The 7,777-nt window shown below is 33.0% G+C and overlaps 1 non-coding gene across 1 annotated transcript; it reads right to left on the bottom strand.

Moving 5' to 3' along the window:
* Window positions 1-1,556: 1,556 nt before the first annotated feature.
* Window positions 1,557-1,663, bottom strand: LOC148843933 (small nucleolar RNA R71). The gene has a single exon (XR_016103898.1). It is a non-coding gene; the product is annotated as a small nucleolar RNA R71 (small nucleolar RNA).
* Window positions 1,664-7,777: the final 6,114 nt, after the last annotated feature.

Here is a 7,777-nt window from a genome sequence, read left to right as displayed (position 1 = left end):
AGGGAGGAAGGCTTTGTTGCTACACTTGTCTTCGACCTCTAAAGGCTAAAGTTTTATTGTTATTCTATTCATTATTTGATGTGTTCTTTCTGTGTTTTCCCTTTAATTTTCTTTGGTATGTTGAATTTAATGATGTCTAGCTAAATTCTCTTAGCTAGGGTTTAGATGGATTTTGGTTTTAAGATTGTGTAGTTATTTGTTTAATTCAATTCGATACCTTTATTATTTGCATGAGGAATTTTTATTTCTATGCTTAATGCTTTAAAAGAATTGGCCAATCTTTTAATGATTTGATGATTCATGCATGACTGACCAAAAGATTGTTATGAATTAGATCCTTAGGCAATAAAAACTGCATGATAGACTATGATATCGAAAGATGATTAGCTCATGTATGGGAATCAATGAAGCTTAGTGAGTCAAATCTCCTTCTATGATTAGAGGTTTCCAAAGAAATTAATGCTTATTTTTCCTTTTGACAAACACTTAGAAATTTGATGGTAGAATTGGATCAATAAAGGATTAATATGACTTGAGAAAGATTATTAATTAATTTAGGGAAATCCACCATCACATACAAGTAACTTTAATATACCTTAGGGTAATTTTGGTCTTGAATTGGATTAAATAGGTAATTATATAACCTTGATTTAATGAAATTTAAACCCTATTTGCATTCATCCATCAATTCAGTTTTTATTAAGTTCTTGGATTTGCATTAATTCTTTTACTTTTTATTCATTCAAGTGATTCACGAGTTCCACTTAGGTTAGTTTAAAATTGATTTGGTATTGTGATCGAGACTCTGTGGGATCGACACTTTTCTCATCATTATACATGCATTTGACTAAGGTACACTTGACTGAATTAATTGTGCATAAATCACACAACAAGTTTTTTGTGTCGTTGCCGGGGACTAGTTTATTGCATATCAAAACTACCTGAATTAGCCTTAGATTGAACATCTATTTGTTTTATTTTCGGATTTAAAATTTTCCATTTTAACTTTTATTGAGTTGGGCTTTATAATTTTTTTTTTTAGGAAATTTTTAATTTTTTCTTTTCTTTGAATGTTCCTAGTGCATGACACGCACTAGTGGTGGAGAATTAATACCCCTTGATCAAAAATTTGAAAGGACTTTGAAAAAGCAAATGAGGGAGATAAAAAACAAGATGGCTCAAGACCAAAATAATCCAAGGACATTGATCTCCTACGCTATACCTAGTCTGAATGGTATTACATCAAGCATTAGGAGGTCGAATGTGCAAGCAAACAATTTTGAGATCAAGCCTATAATTATTCAGATGATCCAGATGAGTGTGCAATTTTCTGGCCCCAATGATGACCCTAACTCTCATATTGCCAATTCTCTGGAAATATGTGATACTTTTAAGTATAATGGAGTTAGTGATGATGCCATTAGACTTAGGTTATTTCCTTTCTCCTTAAGGGACAAAGCAAAAGATTGGCTTAACTCTCTTCCTACAGGTTCGATTGCTACATGGACTTGAAACAAAAGTTTTTATCTAAGTATTTTCCACCAACTAAAATGGCTAAATTAAGGAATGACATAACAACTTTTTCTCAATTTGATAATGAAACCTTATATGAGTCGTGGGAGAGATTTAAGGAACTGCTTAGGAAGTATCCTCACCATGGTCTACCTATTTGGATGCAAGTGCAAAATTTTTATATTGGCATTAATCAATCTAATCGTTCAATGTTAAATGCAACTGCAAGTGGTACCCTTATGAGAAAAACTCCCGAAGAAGCATATGAACTTTTGGAGGAGATGGTATCCAATAGCTATCAATGGGGCAATGAGAGAGCAAATAAAAAGGGAGTTGGAATTTATAATGTTGATTCTATCACTACTTTATCGGTTCAACTTACTGCATTAAATAAGAAATTAGAAAACTTGGAGGTTTCAGCTATGAGTGTTTCTTCTGTTCCCTTCCCTTCTTATGAGCTTTGTGGGCAAGGGGGACACGCTAGTGTAGACTGTCAAGTAGCAAATCCATTTTCTCTTCTTCTGAATAAGATAATTTTGTTTCTTATGGTGGCAACAGGTCCAATTTCAATCCCTACTCTAACATTTACAATCTAGGATGGAGAAGCCATCCAAATTTTTCTTGGAGTAATAACAAACAAAGATCACCTCCCCGGCTTTCAGCAGCAACAACAAAAAATCCACAAGAGAAGAATCCAAATTTAGAGAATATGATGGAAAAATTTATCAACAGTATGGAGGCAAGAATTCAAGGGATAGAAACTCAAATTTGACAACTTGCTCAAGCTATTTCGGCAAGACTACAAGGAGGATTACCTAGCAATACCGAGAAGAATCCTAGGGAACAAGTAAAGACATCACTCTGCAAAGTGGAAAAGAACTTAGAAAAGAAGAAAAAGATGATGAATAGGTAAAAGAGGAAGAAAGCCAAAACCTTGAAGCCAAAGAAGGAAACTACGAGTCATCAATGGAGAAAAAGGGAAGTTCTTCTATTCTTAATTTAAAATCCTACAAACCCCTTCTTCCTTTTCCTAAAAGATTTCTTAAGGCTAATTTGGATAAAAAATTTGCTAAATTTCTATAGGTGTTTCAAAAGTTGCATATTAACATTCCTCTTCTTGATGCTATTTCTCAGATGTCAAGTTATGCCAAATTTTTGAAAGAAATAATTTCAAACTAAAGAAAGTTGGAAGAGTTTGAGATGCTAAAACTTAATGAGGAGATGAGAATAAAAATTATCCTATTTTTATCCCTAAATATACAGTCTTTTACACTTATTTATTACTTAATTGGACTCATTATTCTTGTATTTCGATTCAGGGCATAAAAAAAGGCGTCAGAGAAAAACAAAGCTAAAAGGGTAATTTTGCATAGTTTCAGCACCATGTAGTAATATGAGCATAACTCCCCCATCCGGACTCTGATTGAGATGATTCAAGATGCATTGGAAAGATAAAGAAAACCTCTACAACTTTCATGTTTTTAGTTTTGATAGATTCAGAATGCATCAAAGTCAAAATCGGGCCCGAATTATGAGCAAGTTCATATCAGAAGCCCAATTCGTTGAAAGAGCCCAATACGAGTACAAGAATAAGGAAACTGCAAAGAGTCCTATCAGATTTAATTTTTTGATATAATTCTAAAAAAATAAAGGTGATTGAGATTACAAGATTAGATATAGGATAGGATTAGATCTAAAAGGAATTAGGACTTTCTATTTTTGAAAAAGAACTCCAAAAAGGAGTTGGAAACAGCCCTTCCTCCTAAAGCTATATAAAGGGGGGGCGGACTAGCACCGAGGCATCAATCAAGCAATCAAGGAGAAATCCTCCAAGAAAGCTTCAGCCTTCAAGAAAGTAGTTAGCAACGCAGGAGGAGAGAAGGAGGAAAGCAGCAAAAAGGAGAAGACAAGCTCATCGATCTCAATCTCAAGAGCGACATCATGAGTTCTTTCTTATACCTTATTTGTTTAAATTCCTTTATCATAAATTAGTTTACTTATAGCTAGGGCTATGAAAAGTCTAACCATGATAATGGATTGATTTTTATTTAATTCAATCAAGTTGTTTTTATTTTCATATTGTCTATGAGTTATTAAGGGTAATGCAATTAGGAATTTGGCCACCTCTTAGTTGATTTGGTTTATATGGATGAATGGAAGAAGAATTCATATAAGAGATTAAATAACTCATAGCATGAAATGAATGGTATATAGGAATCGAAGGGTTACTTGATAGAATTAGGTTTGATATATCCTGGGAGGAAATATTAAATAAATTAGAAAAAACTTCAGTTTATGAAAATAAAAAATTATCTTGATTAATTTAATAAATTGATGTTCATTGGAATGGTTAGGTGGATCAATAGTTCTAGCACTTTCAATTAGATCGTTGCAAGTTCAGTCATTGATTGCCTTTGTTTTTATTTATTTTCTTTTTCTATATTTAATTTTCAGTAGTTCCTATTGTTAGAATTCAGTCGTTCAAATAATTGAGGGAAACTATAGTTCTAATACTTATTTTGTTAAATCCTCTTGGGAACGATATCTTTATACTACTTGATAACTAGTGCAATTCCTAGGGTTATATAATCATAGCTATCAAGTTTTTAGCGTCGTTGTTGGGTATTTAGTCCTAAAATAATATTAGAACTTGTTAACCTTGGTTAATTTGGATTTTACTCTTTATTTAATTTATTCAAATTCTTGCTTTGTTCAGATTAATTAGTGTATGACACGCACTAGGGGTGAAACACCTCCAGCTTGCATAAAACTCCTCCCATCCATTGTGTAGACCCCTATTCCAGATTTAAACCCACCCATTATGGATGAGAGGGGAAAACATCGAAAGTTGCAACTACAAGACCTGGAGGATCCAGTTTATGATTAAACACAGGGAAGTTTGTTTTTCTTTGCATTTATAGTTAAGTTATTTCCACCTTTTCTTTTTACCTTACATTGAAGACAATACGTAGACTAAGTGGGGGGAGAGTATAGGATTTTATTTCATTTCAAAAAAACAGAAAAAAAATCAAAACCTCAACTCTTTTAAAATCAATTGAAACAATGTTCTAGGAAAATTTTTGTGAACCTAGTAATGAGGTACGATCAAGGAGTACATGATTTATCTGAAGCCATTTCTAGTTAAGCTATTCCTAAATCCAGATTTAAGTAAATGGGGTAGTTGTTTTACCATTGCTACAATTGGTAGGATGGAGCATAAAATGCAAATGCACGTACCAACCAAGTAATTCAATAGTAATATAAAGCATAAAATGCACCTACTAGTCATCAAATTCAATAGTAGGATGAAGCATAAAATGCACCTACTAGCCGAGTGATTCAATAGTAGGATGGAGCATAAAAAATACCTACTAGCCAGCAAATTCAACAGTAGGATGGAGCATAAAATGCACCTACTGGCCGAGTGATCCAAAAGTGAGATGGAGCATAAAATGCACTCACTCCTGATAAAAAGAAAAAAAAAAGGAAAATGAAAAAAAATAAAAAAATAAAAAGAGAGGTTTTCCTTGATTTACTACCTAGTTTGCAATAGCAAAAAATGGATTGATTAATGAATGAGTCGTGTATGACTTGGTTGTATTGATTTAACGGTTTACAATAGTTAACCTAGAATATTTGTGGAGAAAGATGAAGGAAAGTTGAGTTTAAAAATTAGTAGGATAGTTAGTTCGTTATTGTTTTATTTTTGCTTGAATTTTGTCTTGCCCGAGAACAGGCAAGGTTTAAGTATGGGGGGATTTGATGAGAATAAAATTATCATATTTTTATCCCTAAATATACAGTTTTTTACACTTAATTAATACTTAATTGGACTCATTATTCTTGTATTTCGATTGAGGGCATAAAAGAAGGCGTTAGGAGAAAAACAAGGCTAAATGGATAATTTTGCACTGTTTCAGCGCCGTGTAGTAATATGGGCATAACTCTCCCATCCGGACTCCGATTGAGATGATTCAAGATGCATTAGAAAGATAAGGAAAAACTCTACAACATTCATGTTTTGAATTTTGATAGATTCGGGCGAATAAAAGTCAAAATCGGGCCTAAAGAATGAGAAAATTCGTAGCAGAAGCCCAATTCGTTGAAGAAGCCCAATACGAATACAAGAATAAGGAAACTATAAAGAGTTCTATCAGATTTAATTTTCTGATGTAATTCTAGAAAGATAAAGGTGATTGAGATTACCAGATTAGAGATAGGATAGGATTAGACCTAAAAGAAATTAGGACTTTCTATTTTTGAGAAAGAACTCCAAAAAGGAGTTGGAAACAGCCCCTCCTCCTAAAGCTATATAAAGGGGGGGGGTGGACTAGCACTGAGGCATCAATCAATCAATCAATCTCTGGAGCAATCAAGGATAAATCCTCTAAGAAAGCTTCAGCCTTCAAAATGGTAGTCAGCAATGCAGGAGGAGAAAAGAAGGAAGGCGGCGGCAAGGAGAAGACAAGTTCATCGATCTCAACCTCAAGGGTGATATCATGAGTTCTTTCTTATAACTTGTTTGTTTAAATTCCTTTATCATGAATTAGTTTATTTATAGCTAGGGTTATGGAAAGCCTAACCACGATCATGGATTGATTTTTATTTAATTCAATCAATTTATTTTTATTTTCATGTTGTCTATGAGTTATTAAGCATAATGCGATTAGGAGTTTGGCCACCTCTTAGTTGATTTGGTTTATATGAATGAATTGGAAGAAGAATTCATATAAGAAACTAAATAACTCATAGTGTGAATTAAATGGTATATAGGAATATATATACATAATTCATCTGATGATACAAGTTTTTCATAGAACTTAGTGCACTTTCTATCTCGAGAACTCTAATCGAGGAATCAAAGGGTTACTTGATAGAATTAGGTTTGATATATCCTGGGAGGAAATATTAAATAAATTAGGAAAAACTTCAGTTTATGAAAATAACAAATTATCTTGGTTAATTTAATAAATTGATGTTCATTGGAATGGTTAGGTGGATCAATAGTCTTAGCACTTTCAATTAGATCGTTGCAAGTTCAGTCATTGATTGCTTTTGTTTTTATTTTTTATTTTTTTCTATCTTTAATTTTCAGTAGTTCCTATTGTTAGAATTCGGTTGTTCAAATAATTGAGGGAAACTATAGTTCTAATACTTATTTTGTTAAATCCTCGTGGAAACGATATCTTTATACTACTTGATAACTAGTGCACTTGCTAGGGTTATAATTATAGTTATCGTGGGGAATGCTCAACAATCCAACAAAATAAATTTCCTCCAAAACTCAAGGATCCAAGGAGCTTCTCTATTCCATGCACCATTGTCAAAATTAATTTTGACAAGGCTTTATGTGATCTTGGTGCAAAACATTAATTTGATGCCTTTTTTCTGTCTTCAGGAAGCTTGGGTTGAAGGAGCCAATACCTACCACTGTTTCTCTACAATTGGCTAATAGAAGTATCAAATATCTAAGGGGAGTAGTGGAAGATGTTTTGGTAAAAGTAAATAAATTTATTTTTCCTATTGACTTCATCGTTTTGGATATGGAAGAATATTATGATATGCCCCTAATTTTAGGGAAACCTTTTCTTACCATAGGAAGAGCTTTAATTGATGTCCAACAAGGAAAACTTAGCCTTAGGATTAATGGTGAGGAAGTTATTTTTAATGTGCTTAAGGCTATAAAATATTCCAATGATGAAAAAGAAGTAATGATAGATTGCATTGATGATTTGGTAGAAAGAAAATTTCATGCATTTATGTTAGATGATCCTATAGAAAATTGCATTGCTAACTCTTTTAATGTGAAGGAACAAATTTTAGAAGAGAGGCATAAGGAAGCCGTAAGCTATTTGGGAGAAAAGCAAAGAGGATTCATGACAAAAAGAGAAAAATTTTTGCCTTTGGATATCTCTTCCTCTTCTTCAAAAGCCAAGCCATCAATCGAGAAGCCTCCTACTCTTGAACTTAAACCTCTTCCTTCGCATTTAACATATGTTTATTTAGGAAATTCATCTACTTAGGGAACACAAAAGGGCAATTGAATGGAGCATTGGCGACATTCAAGGAATAAGTTCATCAGTTTGCATGCACAAAATCATGATGGAAGAAGGATTCAAGCCTATGGTGCAGCCCCAAAGGAGGTTAAATCCTAATATGAAAAAGGTAATAAGAAAGAGGTGATAAAATGGATTGATTCTGGTATTATCTTTCCTATCTTTGATTCTTCTTAGGTAAGTCTTGTGCAAGTTGTGCCAAAAAAGGG

Source organism: Nelumbo lutea, chromosome 8 (assembly GCF_056320005.1).
Source record: "Nelumbo lutea isolate HS-2025 chromosome 8, American lotus-T2T, whole genome shotgun sequence".
Lineage (NCBI taxonomy): Eukaryota > Viridiplantae > Streptophyta > Magnoliopsida > Proteales > Nelumbonaceae > Nelumbo > Nelumbo lutea.
The sequence above is the reverse complement of the archived record's forward strand: the minus strand, read 5'-3'. Positions and strand labels throughout refer to the sequence as shown.